At 41.0% G+C, this 25,983-nt stretch overlaps 1 pseudogene; it reads left to right on the top strand.

Moving 5' to 3' along the window:
* Positions 1-2,441: 2,441 nt before the first annotated feature.
* LOC147890768 (putative germin-like protein 9-2) lies at positions 2,442-3,069 on the top strand (annotated as a pseudogene).
* Positions 3,070-25,983: the final 22,914 nt, after the last annotated feature.

The following is a 25,983-nucleotide window of genomic DNA, read 5'->3' as shown; positions in this document are numbered from 1 at the left end:
ATTTATGGAGTGAGTCATATGCTTTATTACAACGAATAATTCCATTGCAGGAAACTAGATTTGTTCTTGCAAAAACCAAATCACTTGACATAGATGAAATGAAAGGCTTGAAAGCCTTCATTAAACATCTTCAAAGTATGATGCAAAAATATCCATAACTAAGAATTTGGAGACAATTAAATCAACTCAAGCACTTATCCAATCTTTAGAAAGACAAGAAAACTTAATGAGCATTAAATACAATGAATCCTTTTGGCCTAAACAAGCTAGGTACCAAGTTTTCCTTTGGATATAAATATGTTAGTAGATATGGAGGAAGCAGAGGAATGCCTTTTACCTCGAAAATATTGTGGCAGGAAGGGAGACAAACCCTTACCAGAGTTTATACCATCTAATGAGATTGAAGAGGGTCTATTTTTTGCAGTTTGGCATTTGATCCAAGGTGGCCCAATTTGGGTTGCAAAGGTTTCTAAGATAGAAAGGGATGACAAGGGAACTCCTTTAACATTCACAGCTTTATGATATGAACCAAAGCCATTGAAAAATCTCCCGAGCAGATATACAATAAAACAACTCTATGAGGGATGCTTGCAAAAGAAATGTGAATGGGTTCCAAATAATGAGGGATTAACAGAGGTGGAAGTCAGTAGCATTATTCATTACTGGAAATTGAGGACACGAAGTTTTAAAAAGAAGCATGGATACAATGTTGAAAAATGTATCACAATCCTTGATCCAAGTCGTGTCCATACTAAACATCATTTGGCAAGACTTGACCCATCAAGTGCAAATACATTACATGAATCTGATGACTTTGAACGAGATTTAGATGAATAGGATAATGTTTTTTATGCTTTTTTCCATACAAATGGTGTATCTATACACCACCAATAAGATAATGTATTGCATGCTTTGTTTTTTAGAAAAAGGGTGTATCTATACACCACTTATATATTGAATTCAACAAACTCTTTTTTTTCAAAAAAATGGTGTATCTATACACCACTTATATGTTGAATTTAACAAACTCTTTTCATATGGTGTCATATTTTCACTTTATCAGTAAAGTGTTAAAATTGAACTGGAGTTAGGAGACTACTATTATTATGATTATAGTTATTGGATGGGGGCACCATGCACAAGTTTGGGAATTATAGCTTCATTGAGCCTTTTTTTTTTTAATTAGAGGTCACCACTTGACTTTTTAGCTTAATAAGGCCATATTTGTATATAAGTGACCCATTTAGTGCTCTAAAAAACCCAATTTTTGAGCTCACTAAGTAGAGTTGAATGGAGAGGATATGCTCTAAAAAAAATTCCAAACCAGGAGAGAAAGTCAAATTTTGAATAGTGTGTTTTATATCCAAATAAGAATTCACATTTTCACCTAAAAATAATCATCTAATTGATAGTGTAAGGAAGACCATAGCCAAATCAAGGCTTTATAATCTTAAGATCATGTTATTTATTTTTTTATTTTAATCATCCATGTAATCAAGTGCCATGCTATTCCAATCAAGTTTACAATATCTCTTCTCTATTCTCTCTATTGTTCAATCGTTTCTCTCATCCATGGTTTCTCTTAAGTTTCTGATTGTATGATTAAATCTCTACTCTTGGGTAGTTGGACTGATTCACCACTTGCGCATGCTTTCAGAACAAAGCCATCCTTTGTGGTTAACTCCTCTATGGACTTGAGCTCTCGCTCTGGTGTTTTTTCTTGGAACTAAGAGTTTTAGAAATGCCCTCATACAACTGCACTTGAAAGGGCCCTTTGGACACCAATTGGAAAACCACCAAATCCCCACTCTGAAGACCTAAGTCACTCGCAAATTGCTTCCACCCACCCATGATACACAGTTTCCTTTTGGCATCTCTCTCTCATTCTACACACCACACTTGACTGCTAGATGCTTGGAGCTCTAGTCTGTCTGCTAAATAATCTCGAAGCCTCTCCGTATAAGCTTGCGTTTTTTGCTCAACTATTCAAAGGGCAAATGACCAAAATCATTTCTATGACGAGGTCTACAGCAAACATTACCAACATCCACTTCTTCCCTCCATTCGTGGCTTTACGACCTTGAAGAAACTCGCAGCCGGTGGTACTCCCATGGCACCATTTTCTAGGGACGTATGTCCATAAGTAGTGCCCAACCATTTTCTCATCATTCGATTACCCGCTACTTGCTCAAAGCTCCATATATGCACAACCCACACTTACCTCAGCTTGATCGTTTGAAGCTCCAGACTTGATCAATGTCATCCTACTTGCAGGCTACCCACAACTTAGGTATGCAACTTGATTGTTTAGAAGACACATGAACACTTTTCATGTGAGATTAGAGAGCTAGAACCATGTGCATTTGTTTATCCTTCTGACTGGTGGTTGTCTATTACATTGACATGCATGCAGGCTTTCTTGACAAAAGTCAAAGATCAACATGGCCACCGCTACCACCTCCATATCCATGTATGGAATGCTCCTTATCTTTGCTTGTACAATGTACCTACTTCACGTGAGTGCCAATGACCCTAAGCTCCTCGCCAATGTCTCAGTCCCCATAGGGGTCAATGCAAGCACCCTCAATGGCAACTTCTTCACCTTCATAGGCTTCCACAGAGGGGCCAACGCTCCTGCTAGCACCTTCAAGCCCATCAAGGCCTTTGTGGATGCCTTCCCTACTCTCAACGGCTTGGGAATTTTCGCTACCTTCCTAGAGTTCCAATCGGGCTCCTTGAATCCCCCCCACACTCACCCTCGAGGCACCAAGCTGCTAAGGCAGTCTTCAAGTCGGCCTCCTAGACACCACCAACAACCTCTTCAATCAAACGCCACAGAAGGGAGACCTATTCATCTTCCCCAAGGGCCTGGTACATTTCCAGTTAAACCCAAGCTCCAGCCAGATGGCCTATGGGCTCACATCCTTTAGCAGCGCGGGCCCCCGCTTGGTGTCTCTTCTGCGGACCTTGTTCAGGTTAGGAATTTCAAGCGTTGTGTTGACAGAAGCTTTCGATGTTTTGCAGTCGACTGTGGTGCAACTCAAAGCCTCCTTCGCCAAGAAGAACTAAGTAGTGTAGTAGCCATGCAACATTGTGGTGACATTTATATCTACATCTCGAGCATTTATGATCAATAGAGCACATTCTTTGAATTTTTTCAATGGCAACTTAATCGTGAAGCTCTTTCTTTTTCACAATTTACAAACTAGAGTAACGATTCTCAGAATTTAATGATTTTAAGCTGTGGTAGATCGGCGAGTTGCGATTTGCCAGGCTCGAAAATTATGAACTAATCATAGATATCATCTAGATATTTGAAGAGCACCCACAGTTCTTTGAAGGACTGGAAAAACAAAGGATTGCTAGCACCTGCTCCTGTTATAGGATAGACTACTGCTATAACAATGCTTTAGACAAACTATCTCTTCTTGCCTTCATTTTATTCCGAGGTCTCGTAATGAGCTATGCTTTAAGGCCAATTATTTCAAGGTGATCCCGTAAAGCAACACGCACATGGTTTGTTTTGCTTTTCAATTTCTTTGTCTACGAAATAAAAAACAACGAAAGCTTTCTTACGATATCATTCAGCACGTTGAATATGGAGTCTTGCAGCCTCCCTCTCCTCTTCTAGCTTGCTACCTTCCTGGTCTCCTCTGATGGATGTGTTTCTGCTACGCATGCATATGGTGAGTGTTACTGCATGCTAGACCACCCGTACGATTCCTGGGATACTCTCAGTGTAGGAATGGGGACTGAAGGGTGCGGTGATTGAGTGAGGGGATTGAGGAGCTCCTCCACAGTCGAGCAGTGAGGGGTTTGGGAGGGAGAGTTTTGGGGGGAAACTACCCCCAATGTTAGCCACCCACTAACCTCCTCGGGGGGGTCACTCATCATATGTAACCCTATCACGTGAGTTCAACAGAAGGAATTTTTTTATTTCTAAAATTTACAGAAATAAATATACATAAGGGACTATTTAAAATAGTTTTGGAAAAAAATTACAGATTTGTATAGAAAAGGGGTACATTTTATTCATGAAATTTTTTACAGATAAGGGACTTTAAATATAGGCCTTGAACGCACGTGATATAGAGGCTTTATACATAGTGACCCCCCCGAGCTAACCTCATTGATGTTAGCCACCCACTAACCAAGCCACTAACCAAGCAACCTCAATGTTGGGATGGGGGAAAAGCTACACAACCCCGGCTATGGTCATAAGGAGAAGTTAGGAACATAGAAAATATTTGAAGTTGGGATGTGGAAATAAAATTGTTGGCCATTCCACTAACAACTATGTGATGAATCTTCAAGCCTTCAAGTATAAGGGAAAAGCATGGAGGAGGCTTTTCCCATACATCGAGGGCCCAGCGGGAGGCTTTGACAATGACAAGCAAATCAACCTCTACGAAATTCCAAAGCTAAAAATGATCTACGAACGTACCTCCAACAGCCAACACGACAAATGCAGAATTTTGATGTGATGTTGACATGCAATTGTATAGATTTCATCTTCCTCGTAGGAAGTACAAAGGATCGGACGGCTGAAATTCTCTTCCAACCAACTATGGCCTTTGACGGATGAAATTCTCTCCCAACCGCTGACCGCTGCCTTTGACGGATGCAAGAGCATTGAACTAGTGGTTACATGTACATCGAAGAACTTTAAGCATGAGGAAAACGCATAAGCAATGAAAGAGAATTCTGATGTGATGTTGACATGCAATTGTATAGATTTCATCTTCCTTGTAGAAAGTACAAAGGATCGGACGGTTGAAATTCTCTTCCAACCGACCGCGGCCTTTGACGGATGAAAGAGCATTGAACTAGTGGTAACATGTACATTGAAAGAACTTTAAGCATAAGGAACACCCATGTGAAAGTTCCCTTTAGAAAAGTTTCAAATCTTATCATACATTGTGCAAACATTTATAAGTCAAAATGATGATCGTGAAAGACTGCTTTATAGAAATATATAAATTATATGAATTATAAAATTCAGGTTACCTAATTAGGACTCTACAAATCCAATTCAAGGAAAAGAAGAAATATCCATGGTCCACTTTATCAAAAAGGAAGGATATATTAATGGTGTAAGTTATTATGAGTGGGACAACCAAAATAAAGAAATAAGTGGATAATAGAAATGTATGAATGGCCTCATTTAGAGAGTCTTGTAGAAAATGAGACTTAAGAAAGGATCCCAAAGGAACATTAGACTCACATGATTGACCATACATTAGATAACTTTGTACATCTATAACAATGTTCTTCAATAAATGTGCAAAGGATGCCCATATCCTTATATCCCACCATTGGTTTTAAGATCATTACAAAGGCTCAAGATCATTGGATGTCCTTCAATGTCATGCCAAGAAGGAATAATGGCACAATCCAAATGTGGATCTTACATATATTGTTAAGGAAAAATAGACATTCGACAAGGACATCCATATGTCCCACCATTAGATGGACACTACAATGTGCACTGCTCTTAAGATAATTTGTTTTAATGCCCTTGAAAGTATTAGGTTCATTGGATGCCGGATGTGCCAGTGAGAGGGCAAAACGACCATACTTGCATGATACGGCTCCGTATGGGAAGCAAAAATATGTGTGTACCCTTTGTTGGGTCATTTTTAACAATGAATAGTGAGTGAAGGTACATTGGCTGTCAACCCCTTCATCCTCTTCCCTAGCCCTCTCCTTTCTTCAACCTTCTATCCCATCCATGTCTCTTTCAATTCATCTCTCTCTTCACTCTAACAAAAGTGCCCCACAACATCTTACTCTACCCCTAGATTGCATTATGGAAACCGCTCCTACCTTGGAAGCTACTACAAGGTCTACCTTGCCCATTACTTGCTTGCTCATTTTCGTCCATGCGACCAAACTTTGTAAGGGTCTTCAAACAAGTTCTTTAAATGGGACATCTGCATCCATATATCTCACCATCAGATCAGCACCAAACTTTGCAAGAAGTTGTTTTAATGTCCTTGAAAAGTGTAAGCTGCATTGGATGTCACATTTGACACTGGGGAACAAGAATGCCCATATTTGCATGTGAATGCTACGTAATATGAAGGAAAAATGGGCAACAGACACTGACATCTGTATATCCCACCATTGGATCAACACCAAACTTGGAATGGGACTTAAAACAAGTTTTTTAAATGTCTTTGAAAAGTGTAAGGTGCATCGGAAGCTGGATGTGACACCGGGGAACAAGAATGCCCATATTTACATGTAGATGCTATGTATGTGAAGGAAAATGCATAACATACATCCACATATGTATATCCCACCGGCAGATCAGCACCAAACTTTGCAAGGGTCTTAAAAAATATGGTTTCAATGTCCTTGCAAAGTATCAAATGGATCGAATGCCTTATGTGCCACCAGGGAACAAGAATCCACATATTCAAATGTGGATGCTACGCGATATGAAGGAAAAATGTGCAATGGACACCAACATCTGTATATCCCACCATTAGATCAGAACCTAGCTTTGCAAGGGTCTTACAACAAGCATTTATAATGTCCATGAAAAGTTTAAGGTGCATGGAATGCCGTATGTGACACCGGGAAACAAGAATGCCAATATTTGCATGTGGATGCTATGTATGTGAAGGAAAAATGCACAACGGACATCTACATCCGTATATCCCACCATCGGATCAGCACCAAACTTTGCAAGGGTCTTGGAAATTTTTGTTTTGATGTCCTTGCAAAGTATCAGGTGGATCAGATACTATATGTGCCACCGAGGAACAAGAATGCACATATTAGCATGTGGATGCTAATCGATATGAAGGGAAAATGCGCAACGGACACCGACATCCGTATATCCCACTGTCGAATCAGCACCACACTTTGCAAGGGTCTTAAAACAATTTATTTTAATGTCCTTGCAAAGTGTAAGGTGCATAGGATTTTGGATGTGACACCAGGGAGCAAGAATGCCTATATTTGCATGTGGATGCTAAGTGAAGGAAAAATGCACAACCGATATCCACATCCATATATCCCACTGTCGGATTAGCACCAAACTTTTCAAGCTTCTTGAAATAATTTTTTTTAATCTCCTTGCAAGGTGTAAGGTTCATTGGATGCCGAATGTGACTCCCCGTCGGATCAGCACCAAACTTTTCAAGGGTCAAAACAATTGGTTTTAATGTCTTGAAAAGTATCAGGTGGATCAGATGCCGTTTGACCACCGGGGAACAAGAATGCACATATTCGCACATAGATGCTACACGAGATGAAGGAAAAATGCACAACCGACATCTACATCCATATATCCCACCGTCAAATTAGCACCAAACTTTGCAAGCTTCTTAAAATATTTTTTTTAAATCTCCTTACAAGGTGTAAGGTGCATCGGATGCCAGATGTGACTCTAGGGAGGAAGAATGCCCATATTAAAACAATGTACATTAGAAAAATGCACAATGTTCCACATCTGTATATCCCACCATCGGATCAACACCAAACTTTTCAAGCATCTTTAAAAAACTGGTTTTAATGTCCCTAAAAAGTATTAGGTGGATCAGATGCTGTGTGACCATCGAGAAACAAGAATGCACATACTCACATGTGGATGCTATGTATATGAAGGAAACAAGCACAACGGACACCGAGATTCGTATACTACACCATTAGATCAGCACCAAACTTTGCATGGGTCTTAAAAAAAGTTTTTTTAATGTCCTTGCAAAGTGTATGGTGCATTGGATGCTAGATGTGACACCGGGGAATTAGAATGCCCATATTTACATGTGGATGCTATATATGTGAACACAATGGACATTCGTATCTGTATATCCCACCATCTGATTAGCTTCAAAATTTGAAAGGGTCTTTTAAAAATTGGTTTTAATTTCCTTCCGAAGTATCACGTGAATTAGATGCCATATGTGCCACTAGGGAGCAAGAATGCACATATTCACATGTGGATGTTATACGATATGAAGAAAAAATGTGCAATAGATACCAACATTCATATATCCCACAATTGGATCAATGCAAGGGTTTTAAAACAGGTTGTTTTAATGTCCTTTAATAGTAAAAGGTGCATTAGATGTCAGATGTGACATCAGGGAACAAGAATGCCCATATTTGCATGTGGATACTATGTATGTGAAGGAAAAATGCACAATGAACATCCACATCCATATATCCCGTTGTTGAATTAGCACCAAAATTTGCAAGGGTCTTGTAAATTTTATTTTTAATGTCCTTGCAAAGTATCAGGGGGTCAAATGCCATATGTAGGCCTCTGGGGAATAAGAAGGCAAATATTCGCATGTGGATGCTACACGCGATATGAAGGAAAAATGTGCAAGGGACACCAATATCCATATATCCCACCATTGGATTGTTGAGATATCAAGCTCCACTCGTGATATGCCAGGGTGACCGTTGTGCATTTATGTCACCAACTTGTTAGCTGCAGATGCGGTTGGTACACCGCCCACGAATAATAGCTGGATGACAGCTATCCTTATCTACTCTAGTTCGTGGCTCAGTTAGTATGCCACCTTAGTTAGTTGAGTTTGGTTTGAGACCCACATATAGCATTCTTCTATTTCTTTGTACTTGAGTTCTTTTGGCTTACACAACAAAGAAGAGGAAAACTGTTTTCAGCCTCCACCTGTGTGTGTATTTCCCCATTGTGTGTGTGAGAAAGCCACAAGTGAGACTCCTTCCCTCTCTCCCACTATCTTCACATGGTATCAAAGCCTTGTTCGTGGTAAGGAGCTCAAGAAATCAAACCAAGTTCGCAGTGTCCTAGTAAGAGGACCAGTGTTGCTTTCCTTTCTCGAGTTTGGGAGCAAATCTCTGCAGGTAGCACAGGCAGAAGTGCAAGAGTGCACTGTCTCAGATTGAGATGCCCTTCGCAGTGTGGCGAGAGGGTAGTATATGCTACGGGATGGGGCAAAGCCCTTGGTGACTTTATTTTTCTGATTCGAGGCCATTTCGGGGCCCATTTTGAAGGTGGAAGTCCTTCGCAGGCACTCAGAAAAAGGCCCTGTTTTGCTGTGCGACCACTACTCTGTTCGTCGGTGAAAAGTTGCCGTGGAAATTGCATCGTGTGCCTGTGCGCACAGATATTGAGAGTTGCAGAATCATGCTTGTTGCCTGTTGATGCAAAATCGTCACTAGGAAGTGACTGTGTGGTCAAATACCACTTTCGTCAGTTTTGCAGATTTGCCCATGTGAGGCAAAAGCTGTGTTTTTCACAGTGACAGAATATCTTGCAGTGTTCTGTAATGGCGTCTGATTCTCTTTCACAGATTGTCACTGAAAAGCTTGACAAGAACAACTTCCAAGCATGGAAGTCTAGAATGACGAATTTTCTTATGGGAAAAGGCTATTGGGAGTTCATTACAGGAAATGAAGAAGAACCAGTTCTTCCTAATGTTCCCAATCAACAGGAAATGCAGGCATTTAAAGGATGGCATGAGAGAGCCAGAAAAGTTATGTACTGGCTGTCTATCAGCATTTCGGATTCTATGATTGTGCATATTCAGGATGCAAGTACGCCAAAGGAGGCATGGGATACTTGGGCAAAAATGTATAGCACAAATACGCAAGCCAGGAAAATGCAGCTCAAACAGGAGTTGCACAATGTGCAGAGAGAAAATTTGAGCATCAATGACTACCACGTGAAGGTGAAGAAAATTGTAGATGCACTTGCTTCCATTGGGTCGCCAGTGGAAGATGATGATCTAGTTTCTGTGACCTTGAATGGTCTAGGAAAGGATTATGCACAGTTCTGGACATCTAGTGTCGTCCGTGAAAAATTTCCTGATTTTGAAGAGTTGTTTTCTCTTCTAATTTCTGAAGAGCAGAGAAATGGGGTGCATCTTCTTCAGGAGGAACTTCAAAACAAACTGTCTTCTACTCAAATGCTCGAAGAGATAGAGGCAGAGGTAGAGGAGGCTGATCTGCAGGCCATGGTAGAAATCAGAATATGCAGCAAACTCAAGAAAACTAGTCCTATGCAGGAGGACGTGGCAACTCTAGAGGCAGGGGGAGCCAAAGAGGCCGTGGTGGATGGCAGAGAGGCCAAAATGCAAGCAACAATGTTGAATGCTACTACTATGGTAAAATGGGTCATATGGCTAAGGACTGCTACAAAAAGCAGAATGACATTATGAATGGAAAATTGCAGCAAGGCAATTATGCATCTTTTAGTAGACAGGGTGATGACAGAAATGAGCATCTATTTATGGTGCAGCATATGACCAATTCTGTGACAAGTGCAGAAGAACAAAATGATGTGTGGTATGTTGACTCAGGTGCATCAAACCACATGACAGGTCATGCAGAATGGATGCAGGATGCAAGGAAAATGGAAAAACCAGGATTTGTGGAGACTGGTGATGATACTGCACATCCTATTGTGCAGATTGGTAAAATTCCTTTGTCTATGTAGGATGGGAAAAAGAAATACCTGTCTGATGTATTTCATGTCCCGAACATCACCAAGAACCTGGTTTCTATTGGTCAAATGGTTGAGCAGGGCTTGCAGGTCAGATTTAATCCTCATGGATGCTTTGTTGAGGATATGAAAAATAACGGTCTCGCTTGATAGCAAAAGGGAAGAAGAAGGGCAAGATGTTTACGTTGGATGCGGACATGCCCGAATTGAGTGCAGCAATGTTTGCACATGGGACCAGTGTAGTTGCAGATATTGATATCTGGCATAAACGCATTGGTCATGTTAATATACAATGACTTAAATCAATGCAAGCCCAAAATATTGTTGCAGGATTGCCTATATTCAAGGTTGAAGAAATGCATAAGGTTTGTGAAGCCTGTCAATTTGGAAAACAGGCAAGGAAACCATTTCCTAGGCATGTTCAAGAGAGTAAAAAGCCATTGGAATTAATCCACTCTGATGTCTCGGGGGGGTCACTATGTATAAACCCTCTATATCACGTGCGTTCAAGGCCTATATTTAAAGTCCCTTATCTGTAAAAAATTTCATTAATAAAATGTACCCCTTTTCTATACAAATCTGTAAATTTTTTCCAAAACTATTTTAAATAGTCCCTTATGTATATTTATTTCTGTAAATTTTAGAAATAAAAAAAATCCTTCTGTTGAACTCACGTGATAGGGTTACATATGATGAGTGATCCCCCCGAGTCTGATGTGTGGACTACTAAAGCTGCATCTATTGGAGGTTGTCACTATTTTTTCACTTTTATTGATGACTTCAGCAGAAAATTTTGGGTGTATTTTATGAAAAAGAAAAGTGAAGTGTTTGGGCACTTCAAAGCTTTTAAAGCTATGGTTGAAAAAGAAACAGGCCTGCAAATAAAATGCCTAAGGTCAGATGGAGGGGGAGAGTACCTCTCAAATGAGTTTGCAAGGTTCTTGCAAGAGCACGGCATAAAGCAGCAATATTCATGCAGTCATACCTCATAGCAAAATGGACTTGCAGAAAGGAAAAACAGGCATATTGGAGAGGTATCTCGGGCCATGCTAAATGAGAAAGATCTACCAGATTATTATTGGGCTGAAGCAGTTGCTACAGTAGTTTACATAATGAACAGGACTCCCACTTCAGCAATACATGGCATGACACCAGAGGAGATGTATACTGGTAGGAAACCATACATTTCTCATTTGAAATTTTTTGGTTGCATTTCCTATGTCCATGTGCCAGATGAGTTGAGGTCCAAGTTGGATCCAAAAGCTGAGAAGTGCATCTTTATTGGTTATTCTCTGCGGCAGAAAGGGTATAGATGCTATAACCCTTCTACTCATAAGTTTACAGTGAGCAGAGATGTTGTTTTTGATGAGATGAGCAGCTGGTATAAACCAGTAAATGTGATGATTGATGTAGATGCACAAAATGGTAATGCTGCACAGAATTCACAGCAGCAATCACAAAATATCAGTGGACCTACAGTGTCCTCTAGTAGTGGTTCACATACTTCGCCATGGATAGGTAGATTGAGATTAGGAGAATCTCCTCAAAGCAATGCAGATAGTGGTACACAAGTATCACGAAAAGGAAAGGAAAAGGTAGATCAGCCCATGTTTGATGTGAATGCAGGTCACTCTTATGTGGATGGTGAATCCAGTGGCTCAGAACAGAGCATTGATGATGAGTTGGGTATTCCTTCTGTTGTTACACCTGGGTTAAGGAAGACCAGGGATGTTTTGAGAGCACCCGGAAGTGAGCCTATTTTGTGCAGGTCTACTAGAGCTAGGTATCCTGTGGATAGGCTAAAAGAAGATGGATTTACAGCCATTCACTATGCCTATATGGTCAAAGTGATACAGGAACTAGAACCCACTTCTTTTGAGCAAGCCATGGGAAATGAAAAATGGGAGAAAGCCATGGATGAAGAAATGGATGCCTTGGAAGGAAATGCCACATGGGAATTGGTGCCTTTGCCTAAAGACAAGAATGTAATTGGCTGTAAGTGGGTTTATAAGATCAAGCACAATGCAGATGGTTCTGTGAATAGATACAAGGAAAGATTAGTTGTCAAGGGCTATGCACAGACATATGGCATTGATTATGAAGAAACATTCAATCCGGTTGCAAGGATGGCAACTGTAAGAGCAGTCATTGCTATGGCTGCATCAAAGGGATGGTCTTTACATCAGATGGATGTAAAGAATGCCTTCTTGCATGGTGATTTGCAAGAAGAGGTCTTTATGGAGCAGCCACCAGGTTATGTTCATGCTATTCATCCTGAGTTTGTTTGCAGGTTGAAGAAAGCCTTGTGTGGCTTGAAGCAAGCACCTAGAGCATGGTCTGACAAGATAGGACAGTATCTTCTCACTATTGGCTTTCAGATTTCCAAGGCAGATTTCCCACTCTATGTGAGAAAAATAGAGAAAGGTATTATGCTGCTTGTCATTTATGTTGATGATTTGATCATCACAGGTGATAGTGATGAAGATATCCTTCATGTGAAAATGCTATTAAAGCAGAAGTTTGAGATGAAGGATTTGGGAGAGCTGTGTTATTTCTTGGGCATTGAGGTGATTAGATTACCAAGTGGGATACAACTCTTGCAGAGGCAGTATGGATTGGACATGCTGTCCAAATATGGGATGACAGGCTGTAAGCCTATTTCAGTTCCTTTGGAGCAGAATGTTAAGCTGAGCACAGATGCAGGTGAGCTTTTAGAAGACCCTACTATGTACAGACGCATAGTAGGAAGATTGATTTATATGACTATTACCATGCCAGATTTAAGCTATGCTGTTGGATTGGTAAGTCAGTTTATGCAGGCTCCAAGGAAACCGCATTTGGATGCGGCTAGACGCATACTCAAGTATGTGAAGTCCACATTGTAGTATGGACTATTTTATGAGGCTGTGGTTCAGATACAGTTGCATGGATACACTGATGCTGATTGGGCTAGTAGTACTTCTGATAGACGATCTACTAGTGGATATGTGTTCTCTTTTGGGAGTGCTGCAGTCACCTGGAGTAGCAAGAAACAACCTACAGTTGCCTTGTCAAGCACAAAGGCTGAGTACAGGGGTGCAGCAATGGCTGCATGTGAGGTAGCTTGGTTGCATAAGCTACTTTATGATATGCATCAGTCTACAGATGGGCCAGTTGTCATTTATTGTGACAACATGAGTAGTATACACTTGGCAAATAACCCAGTCTATCATGCTAGAACAAAGCACATTGAGGTGCATTATCACTATGTGCAGGAGAAGGTTTTACTAGGTCTTATTGATATAGTTTATGTCAGCACAGAGGATCAGGTAGCTGACATATTCACGAAAGCATTGGGCGCAGAGAAGCTGCGCAAGTTCAGAGACCTGCTTGGTGTGCAAGGATTCGGATTGAGCTCGAGGGGGAGTGTTGAGATATCGAGCTCCACTCGCGATATGCCAAGGTGACTGTTGTGCATTTATGTCACCGACTTGTTAGCTGCAGATGCGGTTGGTAAACCGCCCACGAATAATAGCTGGATGACAGCTATCCTTATCTACTCTAGTTCGTGGCTCAGTTAGTATGCCACCTTAGTTAGTTGAGTTTGGTTTAAGACCCACATATAGGGTTCTTCTATTTCTTTGTACATGAGTTCTTTTGGCTTACACAACAAAGAAGAGGAAAACTGATTTCAGCCTCCACTTAAGTGTGTATTCCCCCATTGTGTGTGTGAGAAAGCCGCAAGTGAGACTCCTTCCCTCTCCCACTATCTTCACATGGATCAGCACTAGACCTTGAAGGGTCTTAGAACAAGTTGTTTTATTGTCCTTTCAAAGTATATATAAGGTGAATCGAATGCCATATGTGACACCAAGGAGCAAGATTGCCCATTTTTGCATGTGGATGCTATGTATGTGAAGGAAGAATGCACAATGGAAATCCGCATCCTCATATCACACCATTGGATAAGCACCAAACTTTTCAAGGGTCTTAAAACAAGTGGTTTTAATGTCCTTGCAAAAGATTAGATGCATGTGGTACTATATGTGCTATTAGATATCAATGCTCCACTCTCGTGTAACTATGCGGCGGGAACCAGCTAATTCTAGTTGTAAGCCCCCCATATGAGGAGAAGGCATTTGAGTAGCTCGATTATCGGGTAGGTCCTAGTTTGGAAACCAGATGGGGGCCATGTGTGGCTTGATGGCTGGACGGCTTCAAATAGAGTTGGCATACTGCCAACTAGGCTACATGCAAGTGTAAGAAGGCATCCCATGACTGACTGCACTGAGGGTGGATGGAGCATTTCCCGAGGCAGAGCCCACTCTCGGGTTGCGGGGCCTGTTTGGAGCCCAGATGATTTTGGATGGCTGTGGGCTAAACAGACTCTGTAGTTCAGTTGCTCTATTCTGCACCACGGTTCTGTCGTGTGGTCAATGGCCTATTTCGGGACCGACCTCCAGTCGACCAGTTTGGGTAGATTGGGTCGATCTCCCAATTGAGTCTAACTGACTATGACTGGTGGCTGTATAAGAGCAAGCCCGTGAAGCCCATTATCATCACTGGCTGCAGCAACCCTGATTCCTTAACATCCGGCCTCCGTCCTCGACTATTTCTAGCATGCCATCGAAGCTTCTCTCACAGGAGCACATGGCTGGGAGGCAGCGCCATCTATTGTATCAGTTTTACAGTAATCAAATTTTTGACTCTCCATACTATCTACTTTTCTCTCTTGTAGACGAGATCCTGTTATCTGTTGAGCACAGACGTTGTATTGTTTTCTTACATGTGCTACTAGGAAGGCAGTTTGTCCACATCCACATATGCAGATCATACGTATGTCAAGGAAAAATACACAACAAACAAGGACATCCATATGTCTCACCATCAGATAGGCACTAAAATTTGCACAATTTTCAAACTAAATGTTGACATTTATGTCCTTGCAAATTCTCAAGTTCATCGGATGCCAGATATGCCACTAGGGAACAAGAATGCCCATATTCACATGTGGATATTGCTACATGATACGAAGAAAAAATGCACAACAAATACCGACATCCATATATCCCACTATCGGATCAATACCAAACTTTGCAAGGGTCTTAAAACAAGTTGTTTTAATGTCCTTGCAAAGTGTAAGATGCATCGGATGCTGGATGTGACACTAGGGAACAAGAATGCTCATATTCGCATGTGGATTGTATGTATATGAAGGAAAAATGTGCAACAAACACCGATCACATCTGTATACCACACTATCAAATCGGCACCAAATTTGCACGGGTCTTAAAACAAGTGGTTTTAATGTCCTTGTAAAGGGTCAATTGCATCTGGTATTCTAGGGAAGGCACATGTAGGTTTGAATACGTATGTGAAGGAAAAATACACATTGGACAAGGACATCGATCCATATGTCCCACCATCGGATTGGCCCTACATTCTGCACGTCTTAAATTAATTGTTTTTAATGTATTTGCAAAGTCTCAGATGCATCAAATACCGAATGTGCCATCGAGAAACAAGAATGCCCATATTCGCATGTGGATGCTATGTTTTACTGCCCTTGTAAAGGATTAATTGCATGAGGATTTAGGTTTTAGGTTTTAGGGCTTAGGGTTTAGGGTTTAGGGTTTAATTTTTAGGATTTAGGATTTAGGGTTTAGGGTTTAGGGTTTAGGTTTTAGCATTTAGATTTTAGGGTTTAGGGTTTACTTACAAATTAAAGGATCTAACTGCATGAGGCTTTACTTTACGGTTTAAGTTTTAGGGTTTAGTTTTTAGAATTTAAGACTTAAGATTTAGGGTTTAGGAGGGTTTACGATTTGGGGTTTAGGGTTTAGGATTTAGGGTTTAGTGTGTAGTGTTTAGGATTTAGGGTTTAGGAATTATGGGTTAGAGTTTAGGGGTTAGGGGTTAGGGTTTAGGATTTAGGATTTAGGGTTTAGGGTTTAGGGTTCAGGGTTTAAGGTTTAGGGTTTAGGGTTTGAATATTAATTGCATTGTATTCTTAATCGACATTATTTTCATTTAAATATCAAATTACATTGCACACCGTATTTTTATCATTATACATTATATTTTATGTTTATCATTATACATTTGGCAATTCGAGTATTGTCCTTAGAATTAAATCAATTTTATTTTAAATTCTTTAAATATTTATTGGATGTATATAATAAATAAAATAGCATTTAAATGATAAAAATAAGATAATTATCCTATAATTTAATTAATATAAGCTTATGTATATTGTAAAATATTCTAGTTTGTAAACATTTTATGATCATTTTTAAAATTAAAAAACATTTAGAATACAATGTTTTTGCTTATTTCATAGATAATAAACAACTCATTTCCTCTAGCTACTAGACTACAATAACTATATTATTAATGACTCATTATACCATGCATAACAGAAGATACATTAATTTATTGGATGCTAATTTCCTAGATAAAGACTAATATATATAGAATCCAATTCACATTTGCTTTTTTATGTGCCATGTCGTTTAATTAATCTCTAATACATAAATAAAGAACTTTTCCTTATAATTTATATAGGAATAATGTAGCACACTCTTCTAATTTCCTAGGTGACCACCCCTTTTCCTAGATAGAGGTATATATCTTAACTAGAGAATGAGATTTCCTATATAGGAATGCAACACCCATGTCTTATTTCCTAGGTGAAAACCTCTTTTTCCTAGATAGAGGTATGATTTCCTATATAGAAATTCGATTTTCTATATAGAAATATAACACACTCATCTAATTTCCTAGATGACAACCTCTTTTGCTAGATAGAGGTGTGCATTTTATCTTTTTTTCTAGATAGAGGTATTGATTTCCTATATAGAAATGTAGCACACTCATCCAATTTCCTAGATAACAACCTCTTTTCCTAGATAGGGTATGCATTTTATCTAGGGAAGGAGTTTTCCTAGATATACATACCAAAATGCCTAGTTTGTGAGGTTTTCCCTATATAGTGAACGGCTAGAAGTTCCTTGTGAATTTAATTTGCACGCTTGTGGAATTCTAATCCGCTGAATGCTCTAGGTGGTGGTCACCAACTCTGGACAAAACCTCACGATGAAAATAGCTCGTCCATGGAACCAATGAAAACGTTGAACTCCATGGAGAGAACCCACTAAAAGTAAACGCAACCAAAAGCCCACGATAGCGTCAATTTACTCGAGTAAAGCTGCAAAGGAACTCGAGTTCAATATTTCCAAAAAAACTAGATAATACGTGGCATTTTACACCAAAGACTCTAAAGAGGCAATGCAATGCTAACAAAAGAATCATATACATGGACAAATCACTGGTAGAGATAATGCATTCTCCGTCCAGTCTCTGGAAATCGACGTGACCATGTGGCTTGGATCAGACCAGTCACGCAGAGCTGCAGTGGTGAGATATTTGGCGTTGATTCTCGGACCATGATCCCTTCGAGTCGTTCTTCTGATTCTTTGATCCTCTCATCTGTCGCGAGGTTTTCCATCAACTCAACTCTCCATGGCCTGCCTGGATTGAATCCATGTATCAAGAGACCGCAGGGAATGAAAACCCACGACGGCGTCGGCTCCTCAGGACCGAACACAATACTAATTGGAAGGCTGTTGTCGCGTACTGAGCCAATTGTGTCGGTGGGGAAAGCGCACAGGATAGGAAGCCCTCGTGCCACTCGTGAGCACACACAGCGCAACCTCTGGTCGGAGCCCCGCAAATCGACTATGCCTCTGGCCCAATCACCGCTTGGCCACCCGTCTTGTTCGTTGCCTGAAAGCTGTGAGCGTAGTTGTTGAAGCAGTCGGTCAAAATCTGCCGAGGTCCTTGCCCTGGTAACGTATGACACAACGAGGACACAACGGCCTCGAGGAGCTCCCAGTGGTTTATCTCGAATAGTCGAGGAAGCACAAGACGCACCAGCTTGATTAGGATTTCGAAGGATATGTCCGACTCCATTCGGCGAGTCAGTGGGGCGCCGTCAGGCGGCAACTCGGCCAGGATTGTTTCCAAGTCTTCGCGCAAAGGAGCGAGGCCTGTGTATTCTTCGACTTTCCACAAACATCCATCGCACAGTAAAGCCGAATCCTGGAGTACAATTATTGGATTGTGTTGACCAGGGATGAAATCGGGATAGAGGGGAACCTGCAGGAGAAGCTCCTGAAACGTCGAATCCCAAGCAGGGATCCAGGTGCTGCCCTGGTACATCAGCTCCGGCGGCCCAACGTCCTCTTTTTCCGGCCGAATGAGACTTAGATCTCCGTTCAACAGGGACAGTGCCAAGGCACAAGCAACAACACTCAGCTCCTTTCGCTCCACAAAATTCACGTCGACTCCCCAAGGGTAATTGCAAATGTTGGAGACTATGGCGAGTCGGTCAGCAACCCGATAATTGAGACTTTCCCGAGAGAACGGAAGCCGTCAGACGGCAAACTTCTTGATAAATGAGGCTTTTGGAGACTTCGAACGGTATGAGTATCTCATTGATGTTCTCAGGAGAAGACACGGACGCTGAAGGAAGAGAGTGAACCAGGAAGGAATGCATCAGTTCAGAGAGGATCCATTCCCCCGGGGTGTTTTGCGGGTGCGGAGGCACGATCTCGGTGGGGCGTAAAGGATTTGGGACCTCCGGAAGTGTCATCTCTGAGCGCCGAATGCTCCAATGTTGCTCCGCCATGGATTGGCCCCAACAAACAGCGAGAACAACCTTGGAGGAGCAAATGAACTCCTGATGCGTCCAGGTGCGAGTGAACCAAAGGTCGAGAAACACAGCGGTAAGCAGATTCGAGGCGAGATGGGCGCTGTGGAGTATTGTCCTCCAAGGCCACCTGCCGTTGTTCTTTTGAAGATGATAAAAGGTCTTTTGGGCATCTTTCATCACGCTCAGTAACACAACAACGTCAGATTCCTGGTTGATGTATTGGCCAAGAAGCGCAAGCGTCTGATAAGCGCCCCGATAAACAAGGTCCATCGACTGTATTCCATTCTCTTTATCCACGGTATCGTCTTGCTCGATGCATTCCTGGTCGATCCAAACGTAATCGATGTCCACTGACCGCGCATAACGAAAGGCACGGCGAATAACATCCGGTCTTGCGCGTGCGTCCCTTATGACCTGCTGCTTTCCAGCGCGGGCTGTCTGATCCAAGAGCCGGACCGGTGCGGTGAGACTCGGATCGTGAAAGGTGGTGCTGTCTTGCCAGCGATACGACACCGTGATGTAAGGACGATCTGGCTCACGTTGAACGAGTTCGAACTCGTGAGCTGATGATCCCGGGGGTGCTGGCTGCAGAACTCGAAGTGTTTGCAACCACTTTCGTAGTTCCGATCGCCGTGTTATGACAGACTGTGCATGTCGGATGTGCTCGCACAGCCGACCTCTCCGTCCATCAGGCCATGAGTCGATTTGGAGAAACGTCTTGTGTTGGTCGTCTTCCATTGATCAGTCGTGGACCTCCAGGCTCACATTGCCTCACAACTTCATTCCTGGAACATACAATTATATGACAGACTGAGCACGCTGGATGTGGTTGCACAGCTGCCACAGCCGACCTCTTTGTCCATCACCAGACGTTTCTCTAAATCGACTCATGACCTGGTTTCCATTGATGAGTCATGGATACACAAGGGCCTCCAGGCTGACAACCTCAGCGTACAATTATATCACTTGGACTATTTGTTTCCGAACTTTCAAACTCGTGTGTAAACTTGTGCAGAATGTCATGGAGGGTAAATAGGCACCAAGTTCGTAAACAAGTTGAATGACTTTTGTCCTTCATGAGGCCAAAAGGTTGGCGGAGGAATTTCCAAAAACCAAGGCAAAAGCAGAAGGAAACGAGTTTGGAAAACCAAGGCAAAAGTAGAAACAAACGAGTTGGAGACAATTGAGGAGCAACAATGCACCTTCTTGGATGTATCATGGGAGATATGCAAGCGTGGAGATCGTGAGTGGGGGGAACGAGAGAGAGGAAGGGGACCAAGGTAGGTGAGATGTTGGGATGCCGAGTGGGAGGTTAATTTTAACCTATGCTTATCCTTGGCATGAGTAAGAGAGAAGAGCTAATTAATAGAATAAAGCATGGGCTAAAAAGAAATGTCACATCAAAGCTCGTCTAAACCATCACTGCTATTTCCTATGGTCCTCACTATCTCTCCTCTATCCAATAGCTATTTCGATGTGTTTCCTTTCCATGACATAACACCCTCATAAAGTCTACTAGTATCGACGGCTCATAAGGAACTTTTGACCAATCTCTATATGGTGAATGAACTATGGTAGCCTTTAAGAATTGTTTATACAAGTCTAGAGTTGAAGAGAATGCATCTTTTCTCTGAGCATTTTGGTATGAGCACATTTTTCTGAGCATGGCCTATATTGGGACTTCATAGACAATTTTATCATAACATCACACCCCCTTTAGTAATAAAACTACCCCACAAAGATACTATATACATTTAATTACATTTCTTTCCAATAGGGTTTAGGGTTTATAAGATCCCTTTATTCACAAAACTACTTTGCATGTCTACTTCATTTCAACATCCTCCACCTACATCATCCATCATGCATACTATCATGATAAATAGTGATTTATCGAGGAAATGATTGCGAGTCACATGGTGAAGAATTTAGGGTACAAATTTGCATACAGCTAGGTCGCATCAAGGAGATACTTTAAGATTCAATTCACTATGATGATCATTTGTACACAGCTCATAGTTTTGGCATGTAAACCTTAACTAAGATATGACATGATTGTCACATCTCTAGCAAATAGAAAAAGTTTTATGAAACCAACATGTTTGAATATGTGATATTAGATTAATATTCATGGGTACTCACACGATGTACTAAATAATTCTCCAATATGATTACTACATCTCTAGCAAATGAAATAGGTGGATAAAAGTAACATCCTTGAATATGTTGATATTGAGAGCAATGTTCATAGGCACTCACATAATGTACTAAATGAAATCTTTTTGCAAGACACAACAAAAGTTATGCATGTTCAGTACTAGGGCATCACAAGCAAAATGAATTTCTCCAAGGAAAAAACTCTTGTCAAATCACCAAACTCAATCTTCTTTACTAATGTTATCCACCTAGATATTGCAAAGATGCCTTCTCTCTCTAATGGGGGCATCGAATGCAATGTCATTACACATCATCTCAGCCATAGCACCTGCATAACAATGCAAAAAGCTAAAATAGATCAATCAATATTGATGCCTCATTGATAATAATATTCTCCAACAAATAGGTTTAAAAAAGATAAAACAAGCGAGTAGCATACTTACTAGTCATTTGGAAGATTAACAACCATTTCCACATCTTCGGAATCATTTAGAGTCCCATAATTGCTTAACACATTTCTCTTTCCTTTCTGTCCATCCAAAAATGGTTGCAATATAGAATTGCAAATGTCTAAATCATTCTCAATAGATAAGCATGCTCTCCCAGAATGCACGCATGCTTTTTGCATAGAACCAGTCCTTGCACCCAAGTCCACCACATGTCCAGAAATTGGACACAACAACTCCAAGAAGTATAACATCATGCATGGAGCCTCCTCCACAATGCACCTCTCCATGTAATACTCTCTCCATGCTTTATAGTCTGCTCACTTGTTGGTAAATAATGATGAAACAAACTACTTCCAAAAGCAATGCCCAATTTGATACCAACTATGAAAGCGTTTCTAGGATTACAAACACAAGACATACTAGTCCAATGAAGAAGGCATAAAACCACAACATCCACCCAAAGACAAGAAAAGAATAAGACTTATGCTTAGTACAAACCATTTCATTATACAAGAGCATAAATTCTGTGAATAGATCATTGTAAGACAATTGTCTAAGGGTCATTGTTTGCTTGGGTGTAGCCATTTTTTGTGCGGTTCAGGGACTCGGTTTAGGGACTTTTCTGTATATGGGTATCTTGCATGACCCATAACTTATACATTGCTCAATAGAATTCGGCAAACTTTGTCTTCAAGTTGTAGTACACATTCCAAACTTAAACATGAGAGCAAAAAATTATGAATAAGTATATGGAACGAGACCATTAAAGCATTATATAAGTTCTATGTTGCATGTGAAGCATGCATCCTGAAGACTATAGGATATAGCAATTTATTCAAAAACATCAAAATTTTATTCTATACATACATGCAACCAAGTAATCGTTCTAAAGTACACTATGTGAGCTTCTCCTCAACCCAAAGACACACCTAAATGAGATCATTATGCATGGGTTAATGGGCCTCCAATGTTGTGCTAAAGTGGTGCATACCCATTTGAGGGCACGCTCCATAACTTTTTTTTGATTTGTTAAAAACCAAATGGATTGAAAAATTGGAATCCAAACTATTGGGATTAGTGCATGGTGGTCTTAAAACATTGATAGTTGTTGGTAATGGTATCTAGATTCACCCTAAAATGGAAGGAGTTGAAAAAGTACAATTTGTGCATGTTAAAATATATTTCAATAAATCCAACACTATTTACAATTTTGAATTGTTTCTTTTTCCATGCACTTGCTTTCTATATGACTCACAAGCATGCCAAAGGTCATTGCATTTCATAATACACAGCACCAAACCTGATATCGTGCCTTTTGGCCTATTTGTGTTTTTAAGAATTTTAGGCCACATTGCACTTGTTTGGGATTTCGAATTCTACTGACGTTTATGCCAGAGGAGAAAAAACCGGTGACAAAAATTTCACTACTCCCATAAATTTTGAATTTTCACACCTCCCACCCATCAAATCTTGGAAGATTAAGCACCTACAACCTACCCCCACTCTACAAATGCCCCATAGCTCACATGCACCTCGACGTGACCGTGCACAGACTTTGGTTTGCCAGTCTTCTTTCGGGTAAGTTGTCTTCTATTCTTTGCTTGCCTCGCTAGCTTCTCTCTATTTTGGTTTGGCATTGTCGTCTTTCATTGATCATCGCCATGGCAACATGTAGTTCGCCATGGCTTACAAGAGAAGCAAATAAAGACTGTGAGATAGAAAAACTGAAAAGCTTGATCATGGCACAAGGAATAGAAGACTCCTTGAAAAGCAGCAACAGGAAGCAGTTGTTACAGATGCACGCATTTGATCATTGTCCTCAGAACAAAGAAAGTGAGTTGTGATGTCATGATTAGTGGTAGCATTCGAGGAAGCAACATCAGGCCATTCAGGTAAATACCATTCTCGAGTCTTCACAAGCTTTAGCTTGCACTCTAAAGTTCATAAAGTGACAACCCTACCAACATCTTGTATTTTTGTGCCAAAATGTCACCACTATTGCAATGACTTCTGCACTTAGACTGTCTCTCCTTTTCTTCTGTTCTGTTGAAGCCCATAGACTACTTGGATTGGGATGATCAAGCATTGCTTCCACTCTTCGTGCATCTCTCGAGAGTTTCTCCAAATAACAAGGACATTTGTAGAAAGCAGACGGGATACAAGACGTTTGACGAGCACATCATACACATGCTTGATACAACGCAAGTCAGTGGTTGCCTAAACCATCCTGGTGGTTTCTTATGATTGAGCTTTGGGATAGTTTACTTGTTTTATTTCTTGATACAATGCAGGGTAGTGGTTGCCAAAACCAGCCTGATGGTTGTTTGTGATTGAGCTTTGGGATAGTTTACGAGCCTGTCCTGGACTTAATGTGATTGTCTTAAAGCAACCTAATGGTTGGAATATCATGCAACCATATGGCTGGTTCAGCTCAAACACCAGAACCAGGCTGCTGGCTTGGACTTAATGTGAATGTCCTAAATTAGCTCGGTGGTTGGAACATCATGCAATCATGGTTGGATCAGCTTAAACATCAGTTATGTGATTGTCCTAAACCAGTCCAGTGGTTGGAATATCATCCAACCATGTGGCTGGTTCAGCTCAAACACCAGAGCCAGGTTGGCTTTGACTTAATGTGATTGTCCTAAACTTGCTCAGTGGTTAAAACATCATGCAATTAAGGCTAGAGGAGGGAGGCACTGGCAATGAAATGCATTTTTGTTGGTTTAGGATTACCTACAACCTCCACAAAATGTAATATTTAGTAAATCCCAAACAACCACAGTTGCTTGTTTCAGTAAATCCTAATCTATAAATCCCAAACAAGTAAAAATGTAAATCCCAAACAACCACTGAGCTTGTTTTAGTGGTAATGACTATGCATGAGGGACCATCTAATTCACAGGTTTAGATTAGCATTCAATCGGAATCAGACTGTAATAACAAGTTTTGGTCCTCACGTAGTCCTTGTATTTCATCCTAATCTTCCATTTCATCCATATATATATGTGTTTGAGTATTGTACATAACTGGGGTTAAGGTACAGTGGCCTTTAACCCCCACAACCTCCCACTTAAAGGCCAATGTGCCTTTAAGGGAGAACAACCAATGAGCATACTATCCAATGCCCATCAATACACAACAATACTCAAACCACTGACTAGGTAGACTCTTTGTCCGCATATCTATAGGGTTATCGTCTGTATGAACCTTGACAAGCTCTATGCGCTTGTCCTCAAGTACCTCCTTGATAAAATGGTACTTGACCTCAATGTGTTTGGTCTTTGCATGAAAGACTGGATTTTGTGCTAGCTGAATAGCACTCATGGAATCACTATGCAATGTCGGTACACATGTATGAATCCCCAAATCTCTCACTAGCCGATCAAGCCATACAGCCTCCTTGCAACACTCTGTGGCTGCAACATACTCAGCCTCTGTGGCAGACAAAGCAATGCACTATCCACATGCTCTACATAGTCTGAATCTATGTACCCAAATACACACATCTCTCCTCTGCCAAAGCAGATACACACTGCCTTGGTATCCTTCATGTACTTTATGATGCACTTAACTGCCTCCCAATGCCTCAAGTTTCCTAGATTAGCCATATACCTGCCGACTAACAACACCCACTGCAAATCCAATATCCGGTCTAGTAGCTATCATAGCATACATAAGACTCCCAACCGCTGATGCATAAGGAGCCTTGGCCATCATGGCCCTCTCCTCATCTGATTTGGGACTATCTGCCTGACTCAGTTTCACAAATGGAGGCAATATAGTACTTACTGCCTTCCCCCCCTCCATATTGAAACGTTGCAACACTTTTGTAACATACTCCTTCTATGAAAGCCAAAGGAGTTTCCTACTCTGGTCACGCGTGATGCGCATACTAAGAATATGACCTGCAAGTCCCAAATCCTTCATGTCAAAGGCCTCATGCAACTTGGCCTTCAATTCATCAAGCTCATAAGTATTCTTGCTAGCCAATAACATATTATCCACATAAAGTGCCAAGAGTATCAAGTTATTATTTTGAGCCCTTTTAGTGTAGACGCAGTGATCAATCTCACTTCTTCTGAAACCCTGGGACTAAATGAAAGCATCAAACTTGTGATACCATTCTCTAGGCGCTTGCTTAAGGCCATAGAGACTCTTTTTTAGCTTGCAAACCAAATGCTCTTTGCCCTTTTCTTCAAAGCCTTCCGGCTGTATCATGTAAATTTCCTCATGCG

This window comes from Dipteris shenzhenensis, chromosome 18, assembly GCF_047967505.1.
Source record: "Dipteris shenzhenensis isolate YYH24624 ecotype China chromosome 18, Dip_SZ_1.0, whole genome shotgun sequence".
In the NCBI taxonomy this organism is placed as follows: domain Eukaryota; kingdom Viridiplantae; phylum Streptophyta; class Polypodiopsida; order Gleicheniales; family Dipteridaceae; genus Dipteris; species Dipteris shenzhenensis.
Note: the sequence above shows the minus strand (reverse complement) of the source record. Positions and strands in the feature narration are given on the sequence as shown.